General features: G+C 41.9%; 1 protein-coding gene across 4 annotated transcripts in view; it reads right to left on the bottom strand.

Annotated features, from left to right (window-relative positions):
• The window catches only part of naaladl2 (N-acetylated alpha-linked acidic dipeptidase like 2), a 663050-nt gene that overhangs the window by 605046 nt on the left and 39680 nt on the right, over positions 1-18324 (bottom strand). The window lies entirely within an intron of this gene.

Raw genomic sequence — 18324 nt, 5'->3', positions numbered from 1 at the left:
TGACCTTTCACAAATGCAAGTACAATAATTGCAAACAAAATGCTCTGTTAAAACTATCACCTTAGAACTTTTAAACTACATTTTTTTAAAACACAGATTAATTACATTTTTGTTTGAATATTTACATCAAATCATATGAAAATAAAATGGAGAAAGGAATGATGTCCCTGTCAAAGAGCAAAGAGCCTACTGTCTCTCGGCAAATCTACATGCTTTTTAACGAGTGCTTCATGACAAAAGATTGGCATCCACATGGTTTATTACAATATGATTTAAAAAGCAGAGGGATTCAAATTGATGGTATATTTTACAAGTTATTCTCATTTTAAACTTTACAGATTTAACTTTTCACTTAACTTCTCACTGTAAAAAAGCCAAATCCAATTGCTGCCCCAGCCCATCACAATGTTGCAAATTACAGGACACCGAGTCCTGTCATTTGTAACTTTGTAAAGGGCAAGGGCAGCAAGTGCAATTGGATTTTTAAGAGGAGGAGAGGGAGTGCTGGGAGATGAGGGGAAATGAGCTGCCCCTGAGCTATGGGTGAGTGGTGGAATATTGTGTTGAGGGAACGGGTTACGTTGGGGTACGGGTGAGTGGTGGAATATTGTGTTGGGGAACGGGCTGCGTTGGGGGACCACGACTCCCGTGGAGGCTATGGGTGAGTGGTGGAATATTGCGTTGGGGGAACGGGGTTGCGTTGAGGGATCAGGCCTCCCGTGTGACTAGCGACCCAACGGGTCACACTTGGTCTAGTTGATAATAAAACAGTGCAAAAATTCTCAGAAGTCTTTCATCATTCAAATTATGAATTTATTTCAGGTTCAGGAGAGTCACCAGCCAGACACCAAAGTACAGTACCTGGGATTTAGAGGAGTGTTGGATAAGTAAAATAAAATAACAAAGTCAGGAGCTATTTGGTGGGTCATGGCATTGAAGTCTTGGAGGATCAGAGTTAGGCCATACATATAATCTACTAATAGTGTACTATCAGTCTGTACTTTTAGCAACTTTGGAGGAAGGAAGCATTAAAGCCTTAAGGTATAAATCATTTTTGATATTACGGAATTTGACTTTACATGGCAATACGTGGAATGAGCATTAAATAGAAATCAAATCTTAGTTCAAATCCAATTCCTATTTGTCTCAGTGCAAATATCTTGGTTTACAATGATTGGCAGGCTGTAGAATGCATAGATCTGTTTGAAGTGATTTTCAAGTTTCACAGATAAGAATGATTTCAGCACCTCATTGGGAACATTCAACTACGGGCGAAGAATTTACCAGATATGGGAATATCAATTAGCCATTTTTTTTCCAGATTGACCTTTATTGGTCAATTTAAAAAATAGTTTGCAGATTTGCCCTCTGAAAATCTTTTCTGCCATTCAGCATTCCCTGCTTAGTTAAAATGCGTAAGTAATAATTATATGAAAATCTGCTGCCAGAGAAAGATTTTTTTAAAGTTATCTCCCTCCTGGAGACCTTTGGAGACCTCCTGGAGTCGCTCACCACCAGTATTGGTGAAAACTTCGCACTTCAACAAGCCATTGCCAGATGGTTCGAATTACACTTGCACAGCCTAGAAACAGGCCCGTTGTCCCAATGCGCCTTGGCCAACCAGTAGGGCCATCTATATTAAACAACTTGTCTGAATTAATTTCATTTAATGGCTGCAAAATTCATTACCTATACCCAAGCACAGAGCTTTACCTGATTTTCTTCACACGAACACCTCCAACATCAGCATCCAGGAGATTAGAACAATAGTACCCAGTTACACATTAAAATAATGACCACAATCGGAAAAGACAGGTAAAACTCGCATGCAAGAGAGCTTCAATTTTTTTTAAACATGTACTCATCTGATGAAGAAAGTTAATCCCAAGCAAATCAGAAATTCACTGCATCATTTTTTCCCCATGCTCATAGGGGCTCCATTCCCATTACTGGCACGGTGGCGCAGTGGTAGAGTCACTGCCTCATAGCGCCAGGAACGCAGGTTCGATCCTGACCATGGGTGCTGACTGTACGGAGTTTGTACGCTCTCCCTGTGAGCGTGTGGGTTTTCCCCGGTTGCTCCGGTTTCCTCCCACACTCCAAAGACGTACAGGTTTGTCTGTTAATTGGCTTGGTATAAAAATGTAAAATTAACCCTAATGTTAGTTTGCGGGGATTGGTGGTCGGCCTGGACTCGGTGGGCCGAAGGGCCTGTTTCCACGCTGCTTCTCTAAACTAAATCTAAGAGATGAGAAAAACATTTTTTACACAGAGAGTGGTGAATCTGTGGAATTCTCTGCCACAGAAGGTAGTTGAGGCCAGTTCATTGACTATATTTAAGAGGGAGGTAGATGTGACCCTTGTAGCTAAAGGGATCAGGGGGTATGGAGAGAAGGCAGGTACAGGATATTGAGTTGGATGATCAACCATGATCATATTGAATGGCGGTGCAGGCTCAAAGGGCCGAATGGCCTACTCCTGCACCTATTTTCTATGTTTCTATGTTTCTATGTAAACTCACGGTTCACTGGAAAATTTGCACACTAAAGTGTAATATGCAAAAAAGGTGAATTAAAAGTGCATTGCAGCTATTAATAGAAGTAATATTCAATAATCTAAAAAAAACTATTTGGCACCAAGAAAGTTCTGAGGCTATCGGATTATCAGAGTGCTGTTCAATAAGTGATTTGTTACAAATGGTGGTTCTTTGCATGGAAGTTGAGGAAATGGGGGATATTATCTTCTTCTTCTTCTTCTTCTTGCGAATGGCGTGTACAGCCTAAGGTTGTCGGACAACTTGTTCTATTTGATCTTATTTGATTGTGCACGCCGGGTTGATTGCATTTGTCGAAACAGGGCGGACCACGTGAAGGTTGCAATCTCCCACCCCGGGGATATTATCTCATCACAATGGAAAGAAATACAGAATTTCAAAACCATTACGACCTTTCTGTCCTGGGCCTCCTCCATTGCCAGAGTGAGGCACAGCGCAAATTGGAGGAACAGCACCTCATATTTCGCTTGGGTAATTTACACTCCAGCAGTATGAACATTGACTTCTCCAATTTCAGGTAGTCCTTGCTTTCTCCCTCCTTCCCCTCCCCTTCCCAGCTCTCCCACAAGCCTACTACCTCGGCCTTTTCCTTTCTTTTTCCCGCCCCCCTCCACCGACATCAGTCTGAAGAAGGATCTCGACCCGAAACGTCGTCTATACCTTCTCTCCATAGATGCTGCCTCACCCGCTGAGTTTATCCAGCATTTTTGTCTACCTACGGCATGGATGGAGATTACTTCTTCTCAATGAGTCTGCACTGGCACCTAGCTGAGGAGAAAGAATGTGCAATAGCAAAATTGAGTCCATAGAATAAAATAATCACTGGAATATGGACAAAAATCAGGTAGTGTCATCAGAAATGGTATATGAATGGTGCACTATGGTGAACCCAAACCAAGGTATTTTTTGTTTATGTTGATGATTTAGATAAGGGCATGCTTGATAAACTTTTGCACGTATACTCTACACAAATTCTAGCATCTGCCGTTCCTTTTGTCTCACTGTTAACACAAAGGGAATGATGGGCTTTACATAGGCAAGAGAACAAAAGGTTTAAGGTTATGTTGAACTTTGATTCAATACAAGTTAGGCTCCAGCTTGAAAACAGTGTCCCATTCTGTACACCACACTAGGAGGAGTGTGGGAATCCTAAAGTGCACAGAGAAGGATTACTGTAATTTTTAACTACAAGGTTTAACTGGAGAAGCTCGAGTTGTTTTCCATTAAGCAAAAAAGTTCAAAGAAGTTTTGATAGTGGTGTTTCGATGGGATGGATAGAATTTCTTCTAATTAATGAATATTTAATAGGAACATGAGACACGGAATAATAAGTGATGAGCTATAGATTCAGGGCAGAGTTGGAAATTAGTAAAAACATTTTGGGGAGCAGAAAGCCAATGACATGGAGCTTACTGCTAATAAGGAGGAAGGACACAGTCATAACAGGCCTTTTATAAAGTAACTGGTAGGCAATTAAGGGGAAATCAAATATAGATAAGTCTAGCACAAGTACAAGTCCCTCGGCCCACAATGTCTGTGCCAAACATGATGCTGAGACCAACTCTTAACTGCCTGCTCATAATTCAGATCCCTCCATTTACTGCATATCTATATATGCCTATCCAAAAGTCTCTCTAATTGCTACTATCATATCTGCCTCAACCACCTCCCCCTAGTTCTTCCAGTTTGTAGGTCAAGAAGAAATAAGCAGGATAATGGAACTGATTATATTGCTCTACGTAAGAGGTGGTATAGAATCAATGGGCCAAATAGCTTATTTCTATTTTGTAAATCTCATATGATGTTGGAAGCTTAGAAGTGAGTCATATGCCACGGAGTTGAGGATCTGCTTAACTTTTCCCAGGTCATCAACTTGACACATTAACTCGATTGTTTTCCCCGTTGATGTGTTTAAAGCATCTGGTTTTAATTCAGATTTTCAATATTCATATGATTAATACGAGTTTAATCAGGGAAATAGGAATTAAGGACACTGAACACTAATCTGTATGGATCAAATTCAAAGGATGCATGGTTTATTTTATACATAATGTGGAGATTAGGGCAGTAAGGTTCCCAAGTACGAATAACTTTAGCTATCAAGAAACTAAGGCTCCTCTTTGATTTGGTGGCTATTTTTCATTAATAATGCAACAACAAAAATTACAGAGACTTTTGTTGCGGTTTAGTAGTTAAAGTTATATGGCATTGACTTTCTAATTGCAGTTGCTAAAATGTTACATTATCGGTATCAAAATTGATTGACCCCAAGATTAAACGTGCAGTGGCTGCATGGAAAGATTAGCTCGGGGAAATAACAAGTATAGAACAGTTGGTTTCAGATTTCAAGAAAGTATGCAGTGATATCCCCCGAGGTTGGCATTAAAGCTTGAAGAAAAGATAGAAATATATTAACCACACTGATCTCGGTTTGAGCATACAGATATAATTTCAATGTGATCAGATCACAACAAACTAATAAACAGTGAAGTGAATAGTCAAGAGCCCCGAGTGTCCATTTGTCACTTGCACCAGATGTGAACAAGAACAATGAAATTCTCACTTGCTGCAACTTTACAAATACATTTGATGCAGCAACAAAAATAAATATTTCAAATACATCAAATTTCACTGTACCTTAATTGGTACATGTGACAATTAAATTGAATCTTGAATCTTGAAATATACAATAAATTAACAAATATTTTAAGTAAACGAGATCATGATAATGCAAAAACTGAAGTACAAACACATAGTGGTGTAGAGTCTGTAGTTGAAGGAAGTTGTCCTTGAACCTGGAGGTAAAGGTACTCAAAGACTCCTATGCTTCCTTCTCAATGGAGACATTGAGAAGAAAGCATGGTCAGGATGCTTGATGTGATGCAGTGGCACATGAAGAACTTAGATGAAATATTCGGTGACATGCCAAATTTCTTCAAAGTTTTGAGGAAGTATAGTGAAGAACTTCAGGAGCGCACAGACAGATTAATGAAAAGGAATGACAAACAGCAGATAGAATTTACCACATGATCAAGAAGAGATTCAGTTAATAGGGATGCTGAAACACAAACTAAGTGGTTCCATTTTTTAAATGGTGGAGGTACAGTAAAAATTATTCAGGTGCATGGAATATTTGTTGAGAGACAATTAAGAAATGTTATGGAAATTTTCAAAAACAAATATGTTTTTGATAAAGTAAATGAGGAGGAACTCTCCAGTGGCAGATGGCTACAGAGAATTAAGAGGAATATAGCAAAAGAACCAGATGTCTTTTTGAAAAACGATGAATTTATATGATTTGCAACACCCCAAGTAGGTTATTGGTAGAAGCAGATTTAGTATACCTTTCCAGTCAGAAACAGGTAAATTATTGAAAGTATAAAAAACATATACGCATGTACAGGGCAAGTGCAGGAGCCTTACAAAGAGATTGATGTTAGGCATAATGGCTGAATGACCTCTGTTATATTACTTTATGATCGTCTGGACGGATCTATATTTTCAGTGTTAAAGACCACTTACTCTGGAAATTTGCTACTTCTTGCACATACTTCCCAAACACACATCCAATCAGTACATTATTCATAAATCATTAAACAATATGCTACCAAGCATGTTCAACAAATTCAAAATTTTCAAGCTGAAGAGCCTCTAATAATTTATTTAATCTTGAAATGCATGACCCAAGTATAATTTTATTTGATTCTCATTCTTTGTTCTCAGAAGAAAAATCTAGCTTGCCCCAACTCACATCTTTGACCCTTAAATCTTATTTCTAACATAATTGTTTTCCCCTGAATGGAGTCTCCGTGGTTCTCTACTCGGTTGCATCATTTTCTCCTGACCTTCGAAACATGGTAAAATCTTAGAAGTCTTTCCCAAGATGTACAAAAAGCTAAAATTAAACTGCTGAAACTGTGTTCTTTTAACCATGATGGAAGGAAACTTCGATTTTCTTACGGCATTTGTCATTCAGAAACAGAAGGACTGCAGCTACGAGTGAACAATGATCTGGAGGAGGTGGAGGGGAATGATTTAGGTGCTTGCGGGAGTTGCATTAAATTAATGCATAAGACCCATCAACAGAATCGGAATGAAGGAGAATTTGAGTCAAAGATGAATATGATGAAGATGAGAGACTGGTGAAAATTATGCCTAGTTAACTATTTAAATGAATGGAAAGAAAATCCCCATGGATTTGACAAGTGTATAAAATAGTCAGCCCATCTGTTACCCTCTATTTTATGCTTTCTTGAAGTTGATTTTATGCCAAGTATGCTTATTGTACAAAAAATGCTGAAAATTGAGTTTAGTGCAGATGATAAATTGTTTTCGAGCTCTGATCTTCTGTTCCAAATTGTTTCTGACTGCCACTAATCATCTTTCTTAGTTTTGTGTCTTATACCAAACCAGGTTTTTTGCCCTTTTACTCTGTTTCAATGAGGAGTGATTGTAGCCAAGAAATAGCTAGAGCAGCAAACAAACTTTTTACAAATTTATCATCGTTGAAAACATTAGCGACACAATAGTGCTGGCTTCCGACAGGAACGGTGATGGACGCACCACACATCTCTGTCCTCTAGCTCCTGCGGACTTCCGCCGCTAGAAGTATAGTATTTTGGCGTGTGTGCTTTATCATTATTACCTGCAATGCTATGTACGACAGTAATCGCAACTTCAGAGTCCAGAACCAGGGGCCACAGTCTTAGAATAAATGGGAAGCCATTTAAGACTGCGAGAAAAAACGTTTTCACCCAGAGAGTTGTGAATTTGTGGAATTCCCTGCCACAGAGGGCAGTGGAGGCCAAGTCACTGGATGGATTTAAGAGAGAGTTAGATAGGCTAGTGGAATCAAGGGATATGGGGAGAAGGCAGGCATGGGTTATTGAATGGGGACGATCAGCCATGATCACAATGAATTGCGGTGCTGGCTCGAGGGGGCGAATGGCCTCCTCCTGCACCTATTTTTTATGTTTCTATGTTCTACTGAAGTGTGGGTGGCCGTTGGCTCGCTGGAAGCTCATCCGCCCTTTGACAGGTCTTGTTTTTGGTCCTGCAGGGGTCCACAGGCCCCTCCTCACCTGGCAAACCAGGTGGGGGAGACGGTTTAGTCGCCGACTATCCAACCATGGAGCTGGTAGCATGGGATTACATCATACCCGTGGCGGGGGGGAACTCCCCCCGACTTGACCTTTCACAAATGCAAGTACAATAATTGCAAACAAAATGCTCTGTTAAAACTATCACCTTAGAACTTTTAAACTACATTTTTTTAAAACACAGATTAATTACATTTTTGTTTGAATATTTACATCAAATCATATGAAAATAAAATGGAGAAAGGAATGATGTCCCTGTCAAAGAGCAAAGAGCCTACTGTCTCTCGGCAAATCTACATGCTTTTTAACGAGTGCTTCATGACAAAAGATTGGCATCCACATGGTTTATTACAATATGATTTAAAAAGCAGAGGGATTCTCAATAAATTATCAGAGCTGTACAGGAATTATGCAATTTACAGATGCAGCAAGCAGCATCTGATTTTCAGATACAATAAATTAGAATTCTCAAATGTATATCAGGACATTAATAACCCCTTCTGTGATATTGGATGACTGAAAATGGCAGGTGGTGAAAATAAGTCTCTGCTGATTTTTAATCTTCCTTGTCATTGAAATTATAGCCCATCAATTTTACACAATAGTTGTTGTGTTGCTAAAACAAATGTAATGTTTTTATCAGTCTTACTTTTGGAGGCTCCTGCCAGCGTGCAGTGACTGCTTCAGGACAGATGAACTTCCTTCCATTCTTGGCTCTAAGCAGGGTCGTTCCTTGATTAATAACGGTGCTTCACGATAGCCTTGCATTTACAATTTATTAGTTGCTGGATATTTTGGTTGTTTCCACCAAATAACCCTCCGCATTCTCTGGTGGAGAAACAAGCATTTCTTCACAAGTGTTGATTATGATGGACTTCAAGACAGAACTGATATTGTGGACAAGTGCTGTTGGTTGAGCATTTGCTGTAAGGTACTGATCAGTGCTCTCAACTCATCTCTCAAAAACTAAAAGTCAACAAAGGGTAGCACAGTGGTGCTGTGGTAAAACCCGTGCCTCACAGCTGAAGATGCCTGGGCTCAATCCTAGCCACATGGGTGCCCACCAGGTGCTTTGGTTCCCCATGTCCCAAATGGTTTGTGGACTGGTTGATTAATTGGTCACTGTAAATTGCCCCCAGTGTGTAGGCTAATGACAGATTCTGGGGAGAGAATAAAAAGGGTTTGGGTAGGATTAGTTTAAAGTGAAAGGTTGATGGTTGATGTAGATTAAGTGGCCTTAAGAGGCTGTTTCCATACTGTGTCTCTCAAAACTCTCTCTCCATACTCCCAAACCTTTGGAACAGATTTAATCCATGGAGTATGAAAATGCTTCCATTAGTGGGACCTTTCCATGAGTGGAAGAGTCTAGACAGAGATGGTCATAGTCTCAGAAATAAAGGACATTCTTTTACGAAGGAGATGATGATACATTTCTTCAGTCAGAGGGTGGTGAATCTTTGGAATTCTTTGCCACAGAAGGCTGTAGAGGTCATCGGTGGATATTTTTAAAGGCAGAGATAGATAGATTCTTGATTAGTACAGGTATCAGAGGTTATGGGGAGAAAGCAGGAGAATGGGATTAGGAGGGAGAGATAGATCAGCCATGATTGAATGGCGGAGTAGACTTGATGGGCCGAATGGCCTAATTCTACTATCCTTATGGCCTTGCCTTTGATAAGGTCCCACATAGGAGATTAGTGGGCAAAATTAGAGCACATGGTATTGGGGTAGGGTACTGTCATGGATAGAAAATTGGTTGGCAGACAGGAAACAAAGAGTAGGGATTGGGTCTGCAGCTATTTACAATATACATTAATGATTTAGATCAAGGGATTAAAAGTAACTACCAAATTTGCAGATGACACAAAACTGGGTGGCAGTGTGAACTGTGAGGAGGATGCAGGGTGACTTGGACAGGTTGGGTGAGTGGGCAGATGCATAAAAGATGCAGTTTAATGAGGATAAATGTGAGGTTATCCACTTAGGTATCAAAAACTGGAAGGCAGATTATTATCTGAATGGTGTCTAGTTAGGAAAAGGGAAAGTTCAATGAGATCTGGGTTCATCAGTCACTGAAATTAAGCATGCAAGTACAGCAGGCAGTGAAGAAAGCAAATGGCATGTTGGCCTTCATAACAAGAGGAGTTTAGTATAGGAGCAAAGAGGTCCTTATGCAGTTGTACAGGACCCTTGTGAGACCACACCTGGAGTACTGTGTGCAGTTTTGGTCTCCAAATTTGAGGAAGGACATTCTTGCTATTGAGGGAGTGTAGCGTAGGTTCACAAGGTTAATTCCCGGGAAGGCGGGACTGTCATATGTTGAAAGAATGCAGTGACTGGGCTTGTATACACTGGAAACATGTTCCCGATGTTGGGGAAGTACAGAACCAGGGGCCACAGTTTAAGAATAAGTAGACCATTTAAAACAGAGATGAGGAAAAACATTTTCACCCAGATAGTTGTGAATCTGTGGAATTCTTTGCCTCAGAAGGCTGTGGAGGACAATTCTCTGGATGCTTTCAAGAGAGAGTTAGATAGAGCTCCTAAAGATAGCGGAGTCAAGGGATATTGGGAAAAGCAGGAACGGGGTACTGATTGGGGGTGATCAGCCATGATCACAGTGAATGGCGGGGTGGGTGATTGCAACCTTCACATGGTCCACACTGTTTCGACCCGACATGCACAAACAAGATCAAATAGAACAAGTTGACCTACAACTTTAGGCTCTGCATGCCATACGCAAGAAGAAGACAGTGAATGGCGGTGCTGGCTCGAAGGGCCGAATGGCCCTTATTGTCGATTGTCCATGAAAACACATCGTAATATTATCCTTGAATAAATCCATAATATTACTTCCATCATCTGAGAAGTGGAGAGAGACCATGCAAGGGGTCTCTCAAAAAAACCTGTGATTATGACTTTCTTTTAAAAAAAGGCATCGGGGAAAAGCTACAAGAATCCCACTCTAAGGACTCTTCCCAGTGGGTGAAGGACACCACCTAGAATCACATCCAGCAGCTTAATCTAAATAGCATAAATAATCCAAGAAAAATATGAAGAACAAAAAATAACACCATACTTGGCCAATTTTTGACCTCACAAAGGCATTCAAACTTCGTCAGCAAATGTAGGCTGTGGGCCGAGGAGCTTTTTCGTTCAGATTCGTGACCCAACTCACGGAACTACCTAAATTTATAACATATTGTGTAAAAATATTATGTAAATCATACCTGAAACTCGTCAAGAACAAAACCTGCACATTTTTAAGAAATATGAGAAAAACCTCGTATTTTCTGAGTGGTAATTGCCCAATCCATGCACATTTGACATTGAGGTCGGACGCAAATTGACCAATCCCACGCGTTGTTTTATGGTCGCTAGGTAGCGAGGACCCTGGGATCATGGCTGCCTCCTCATTACATCAATAGCAATAGCAAGGTTTCCAAGGAATAAAGATAATGCTCACCTTGCTGTTCATTTTGTTTCTCAATTGATTTATCTTTATAAAGTTATAATGTAAACTCTTAAATAAAAATGATATATAACAAATGTACAGCTAGGGTTAGGGTTAGGGGCAGTCAGTCAGTCGGGCTTGTCGGTAGGCCGATGGATGCTGTCGTGGAACAGTCGGGCTGTCGGGACGTCGGTGGGTGGTGAGAGTTGGGCCGGGCCTCCGCCGGGTTGGTGAGAGTTGGGCCGGGCCTCCGCCGGGTTGGTGAGCGTTGGGCCAGGCCTCCGTCGGGTTGGTGAGCGTCTGGCCGGGCCTCCAGTGGGTGCGGCGAGCAGTCAGTCGGGCTGTCAGGCTACCGGTGTTGCAGCAAGCGAGCGGGCGGTCTGACGGAGCTGGCGCTATGGGGTGCTGAAGGCGGCCAGGGCGGCGTGCAGGACAGTGCTGCTCCCCACCATCATCATGATGATCCAGAAGGGCATGCTGGCCGAGGTGGACGAGCTGGGGGGCCGCATGTATGGACCCCACAGCCGGTCCCAAAACGGCTCCAGCTCCAGCCTTGGGCAGCTCTGGATGGGGGGCGAGTTAAGGTTAGGCATTTTCCTGCCTTAGCCTTCCCCAAGCCTGGCACTGCCCCAGTCCCACTATGATCATGTCCCCCACTTTGCACACTGGCAGTCAGTGGGTTCAGTAAACGGGGGAACCCACAGGAACTGCACTCACCCATTAATCAGGCTGGTTCAAGAGGACCTCTGCAGCAGTCTCATTAAAAAAAACCTCACAATTATATTCATTATATTATTTTTATATAATATAATTATACATAATTATATATGATTACAGTCATATTCACAAGTCATATATATATACATATAGATGGTATAATGATATATGGTTTAAAGAGACTGCAATACGGAAATACGCTCCCCATAGTGTAATATGGGCATTGGACACTAGATGGCGCTTACATTTTCAATCCCATTTTCTAATTAGTTTAATTAATTAATGTGCAACTTTTGGCATTGACGAGTTATGACTTCCTTCTCAATTATATTTTATCTAAATCTGTGCAAAATGTTGTGTAGTTCCGAGACATGGGTCACGGAAGTTGATTTCTAGACACATTTTTGATGCTTAGCCCACAGCCTAATGTGTATTATCAAGATGATCAAAAATTCATTTTTATTCTTCATAAGGCCAGTGACTCCCCCCAAAGACATAATGCCTTTTAAGACTAGGGTAGAGCAAGCCAGTGTTATTGCATGAATCTTTTTCTAATGTTCATTGCCACAACACTTCATATCACCATGAACAAGCTTCTTTCTGGAGGAGTTGATCTTGAGATTAAACAGAAGACTCTTCAACTTCCATTACCACCTCCAGAGCCAAGATTACCCAAATGACATTAGTGCGCACATTCAGCCAGAGTCTCGTCGGCATTGTCTGCATCTTTACTGAAGTGTCACACACAAATCACCCAGAAGACAAAAGTCCTTCACTAACCACCTCACATCAAACCCACACCTCTGTTAAAGATCCATGACAAATCTTTGGAAAATGAAGAGCAGTTTCCAAATCTCAGAAGCCATTCCTCAGCATGAACGATGCTGATGATGACACTGATGGTGAAAATTGCTAGTTTCCAGTGAGCTGGGGTAGCTTTCAGCTATCTGATGTCAGACAATGTTCAAAGACCAAGACCTCAAACTATAGCCAATCTTACAATTTCCACAGCAGCAGCAAACCCAAACTGCTGCATGCTTCAGATGTGAACAACTTACAGTACCAGGCAGAAAATATTTGGGAGACACAACTAACTCAATCTCATAAAAATCCTCCTAATGTAGTTGGAGAACAGGTAACCAATGTTAGTGTCCTCCCTTAGACAGACAATGCACACAAGGAGGCCGTGATTAAACACCTCTGTTGAGCAGGCCACGTTGTCCATAAACATGATACTAGACTGTGAAGCAAACATTCTATTCAAAACCAAAATGGAAAAAGCTGGAAACATTCAATATGTCAGGCAGCATCTCAAGAAAATGGCACAAGAGTTTTTGTTTCAGGTCAAAGATACTTCATCAGAATTCTACCACAGCAAGTGATCTTCAGAATGCTTCAAAGAAGTTCAGAGAACCTCTGAAAAGTACATCATCAACACAAATCCACGCAGGACCCATGCCAAAAACTACTTAAACTAGGAGAGATATATTTGAGCACTGAGACTGCTTCAATGAAACTGCACAGAAACCAAACAGAAACAATGAAGCAATGTTGAGTAGTTTAAATCATTTCACAGTCCATCGTCCCACGCACCTCATGCCCTTGCTGTGGAACACTCTTTAGCTCTGTTCATAGGGCACCTTCAGAACCCATAAAAATCAAATGGAAACACGTTATGCTTAAACTCAAGGGACCATCAATGAATAAGACTTGCCAAGGGCCATAAAATGGTAAAATAGGAGTATTCACCTCCAATTCTTTTCTACGATTTCAGTATAGGAATTGAAAGTAACATCTGCATGTTCTTATTAACTTTAAAATATATCTCACATGACAATATTGTTCCTTACCTTCAATCATTTGATCCATAACAGAATCAAAACAAGGACATTTCAAGGACATCAATCCCCAAAGAAGTTAAAGAAGCATCAATTCCAATTGCTCAAAGGCATGCTGTTTTAAAGTGATTTGCAGAATTTCTGCTCATTCACTCCCATTACTTAACACAGCCTCCTGCCTAAATTTAGCTGAAATTGTTTTAATTCCTTCGCTCCATAGATGCTGCCTTACCCGCTGAGTTTCTCCAGCATTTTTGTCTACTTTGATTTTTCCAGCATCTGCAGTTCTTTCTTAAACATTTGAAATTAAAAAAAGATTGATCCAAACAAAAATATCCTCAAGCAAGTACGCAAATGGACAGAATGAGTTTAACCAACACGAATGGAAAGTGTTTTGTTTAAACAACCTATTTGCCAAAGATTGACTGCCTATTCTCCCAGATATTTTAATTAAAACATCCATTACTCCCAGCTTTTCCACAAAAATTTGCTTAAAAATCATTAACAAGACTGCGCATTGCAGCCATGCTGTGTTGTACAACTGATCCAAAATGGAACTGTCCAAGATGCTCAATTCCAAATGATCGCTCAGTAAAGAGGTTAATTTGAATCCTGTTAATCTACTCTGCACATTGTACATTAACTGTAAGATTTTCTGGTAAAGAGAGCTTCACTGGAATAATCAGGCAGAAGACTCGACTGTGATAGGAAAGAAAATTAAAAAGCTCCCCACTAATTTGTTAAGCTATTTATATCATTAAATCATGCTGTCATAAACCAAATACAGTGTATAGGATATCCAAAACATATCTTTGTAAAAAAAACATTACAATATAAAGGGAGGCAATTTAAAATTTAAATTGATGAACTTTCAAGTTGTTACTTTTTTTTGAGCCTTACGAATTATAATTATATTCAACAACTTCAAGATTTTGGTTGTGCTTCTCTGATGATCTGTATTGGACCTACACCCAGATGGCCAACACCATGTCGAAAAAGTGTAGTGCAGAAAAGCAGGGTTGTGACCAGAACATTAGGCCACGGAACAGGGTCCAAAATTGAGGCAAAAAGGGATGGAATTCATAAATATAAATTGAGGGGTTTCACCACACCCCTGATGATGGACGGAGTATAGGTAATCATTTATGTTGAAATGCAAGTGTTTACATAAAAAGTATTAATCAAAATGATGACAAAAGAAAGTTATATGAAGCAATACTTAATACAAAATACTTAAAACTGTTCAGAATTACTTGCGTCTTGCAGATGCGTGAAGATGGTTAGGCTTGAACAAGACAATGGTGAGGGCATATTTGGACTATTGGGTTCAGTTTTGGTCATCCTGTTATAGGAAAGATGTTATTAAGCTGGAAAGGATGCATAGTGGATTCATGAGGATGTTGCCAGGATACGAGGGTCTGAGTTAGACAAGCTAGGCAGTCTGCTCTGGGAGCCACGCCACCTGATCCATCGAGTCCTTTCCCTGCAGTACGTTCCGTGCTGATCACTCCCCAATGTACGTGGTCAAAGGTGTTGGGCCAGAAGAACCTTTCCACGAATGACAGATGATACGGCAATGTCCAGCTGACTGGCGCATTGCGTGGCATCTGCACCAGGCCCATCCTTCGCAACATCGGGGACAGGTAGAACCGCAGCAGGTAGTGACACTTGGTGCCCACGTGCCTTGGCCCTACGCTCCGCCTGATGCAGCCACACACGAAGGTGGCCATCATGGTGAGGGCGACGTTGGGGACGCTTTTACCCCCGTTGTCTGCCGACTTGTGCATTGTGGCCTGTCGCTCCCGGTCCATCCTCGACCCCCAGATGAACTGGAAGTCGGCCCGGGTGATCCCTGTAGCATAGGAGGGAGGGACAGGCCACACTTGCGCCAAGTTATAGAGAGGGAACACTGCTTCCACAGCTCCAGTTTCTTCCCCACCTTGGCTATCCGCTCCAGCCAATTCTTGTCACACGCCTCAGCCCCCCTGAACCAGATCCTCAGTACCTTCAAGGAGTCAGGCTTGATGGTGAAGGGGACGGAAGATCAGTCGGGCCAGTAGCCAAAGAGCATGGCCTCGCTTCTCCGCCGGTTCACCCTCAGTGATGGCGAAGCTCCTTCCACGCAGCAAGATCCCGACTGGAAGCGCGACAGTTATTGCCCCCAGACCAAACCAACAGGCTGATCTTTGTTTTGGGTCTTTGAGCTGATTATTTGTACCTATGTGCTGTGCGCATTCCTGTGTATGTCCGTTTCTTTTTGTGATTTTAGCTACCTGCTCTGGTCTGTACAGCACTTTGGTCAACGTGGATTGTTTTTAAATGTGCTTTATAAATAAATTTGATTTGATTTGATGTGACAGTCCGAAGGGGCCACCATCGTGCCCACCTCCGATAGCCGCGGAGGTGCGGCAGCCCGCACTCCTGCAGAAAAGTCAAATCCGCCTTGACCTTGGCCAAGTACTGCAAGGCGTTTACACATCGTGCAGTGTTCTTCACTGCGCAAGTTTAGCGATACCAGTTTTAGCTCCATTGTCCTTAAAATGTCACTGACCGTCATCTTGTCCTCTCATGCCCACCGCTTTGGTGAATTGCAGCACCGTTTCGGGGCTCAGGTACTGGGTGCCGGCATCCTCAAGGAGGAGGGTCTCCTCTGGTGTCGCTGGAGTTGTTGTCAGAGGGACCGTCCTTGTTCCACCCTCTTCTGGGCACAACGCCTTCTTCGTCCCCTGTAGATGTTCGGACCATAGTAGTGATAGGTTGAAGATATCCACAAAAACATCAGCCAGTTAGTCTGTGCAGGTTTTAAGAAGGTGGCCAGGTACACTATCACTGAATACACCAAAGCACATCCCAGCCAATTGTACATGTTGAAATGTGGTATATATTACAGTGAAGAGTAAGTGGATAATGTTCCTATAATGAGATAACAAGAAAAGATAAAGAAAAATGTCTAACAGTAATTTTTTATATTGTTGGTTGAGAGATAAATGTTGCCCAGGCTGAAGAATACCCTATTCTTCAAATTGTTTCATGGAATCTCAAATGACAATCTAGAGCAGATGGGAGCTTCAGTTAATATTTCATCCAAAACCAGCATCTCAAACAGTGCGATGATATGTAGGTCTACATTACAGATATTTTCAGGCATTGCAGAAAGAATGTCAGCTGCCTTGGTTTTGAGGAAATACTGGATAGATTGGTCTTTTTGGCTGAGAAAGGAAGAATCTGAAACCGTGAAATAGATATACATGTGACTTAAGGCATTTATGAAAAAAAATGCTAATTTTCTGGGCAATGGCCCATTTGCTAATCCAGCTGGCAGAGATGAAAACACCTTTGAGGCTGAATAAAAATAGAAAAATTGAGAAACCACAGGCCAATTCCAATCACTGAATACTACATGTTAAAAACTGAAAATAAATAAATTAGATTACTGCAAGACTGAGGCAGGATGAAGACAGTCTTGTTTTGTGTGTGGAAGTTTCTCATCCATCATACGGTCACGGTGGCGCAGTGTTATTGTGCGGGGATCACTGGTCGGCGCGGACCTGGTGAGCCGAAGGGCCTGTTTCCGCGCTGCATCTCTAAACTAAACTAAACTATACTAAACATAGATTTATTCAATGCAACTTTGATAAATGAGCAACAGGGTATATTTGTTTTAGGAAACAATGAAAAACAACTGCTTTTTTTGTCTATGCAATGTTCCATACAATTTTACCTTCATCTTTAATTCACAAGAATAACCCTCTCTTATCCAGCCCTTCTTTCTTGTTACAGCTTGGCCTCCAAAACAGTGTGAGCAAAGCCACAAGAGATCCTTAGTAGCAATAAAAGGAAAGGCAATTTCTGGTTAAAAATTCAAGAGTATGAACTTGTCAGTCAGGTAGAATCTACCCCAATTTACACCACAGTTGTGCAGAATTAGGGCAGTGGGCAGGTGCTATAGGCCTGCACAGGAAGGTAGACGCTCCCACCCCCATGAGTCTCGGGCAGATGGGGCTCGTCAGCCAAGGGAAAGGCAGTCCATCTAGGAGAGGGAAAACTCTGATTTAAAACCTCCACTGCCTTATGGCTATATCCAGTCATGGAAAAGGCTGGGGAGTAAACCTCAAGAAAATCCGGAGTCGGAGCCCCTAAGGCAGTTTGTCGTTGGCCACAACCTCGCTCTGGCGACGGCGCTGGTGCCAAACTGTAACGGCCCTGCTGTTCCTTTGGATCGATCAGCAACGTGGAGAGGGGGGACGTGCTGCTTGGGCAACAGCCTGTCCTCCATATGACATCGCCCAGGCTTGCATCCGACCATACATCACCTGCAAACCTACACCTACAATCTGGAGAGGACACTCCAGCTTCGCCTGCAGCATCGACACAACACGGGGAGCAACAGTTACCGGTTATAAGTCATCGCTAAATTGGCGTAAAGTGAGGCGCCAGGGATTGCTCCCAACGGTGGGAGGCATTTTCGGATCTCACTGGACAGCTACTGCCCGCCTCAAGCTGGCCAGCCACCAGCCAATAAGGTGCTGTCCCGCCACGGTCTGCTATCCTCACTGGGTGCATGGGGATTAGGAACCATCCGAACAGCAGATCGCAACCTTCGCACCTAACAACAAAAGAACACATCAAAAGAGACCAGCTCTAAAACTGGGAACTAGGAAT

This window comes from Amblyraja radiata, chromosome 13, assembly GCF_010909765.2.
Source record: "Amblyraja radiata isolate CabotCenter1 chromosome 13, sAmbRad1.1.pri, whole genome shotgun sequence".
Classification (NCBI taxonomy): domain Eukaryota; kingdom Metazoa; phylum Chordata; class Chondrichthyes; order Rajiformes; family Rajidae; genus Amblyraja; species Amblyraja radiata.
Note: the sequence above shows the minus strand (reverse complement) of the source record. Positions and strands in the feature narration are given on the sequence as shown.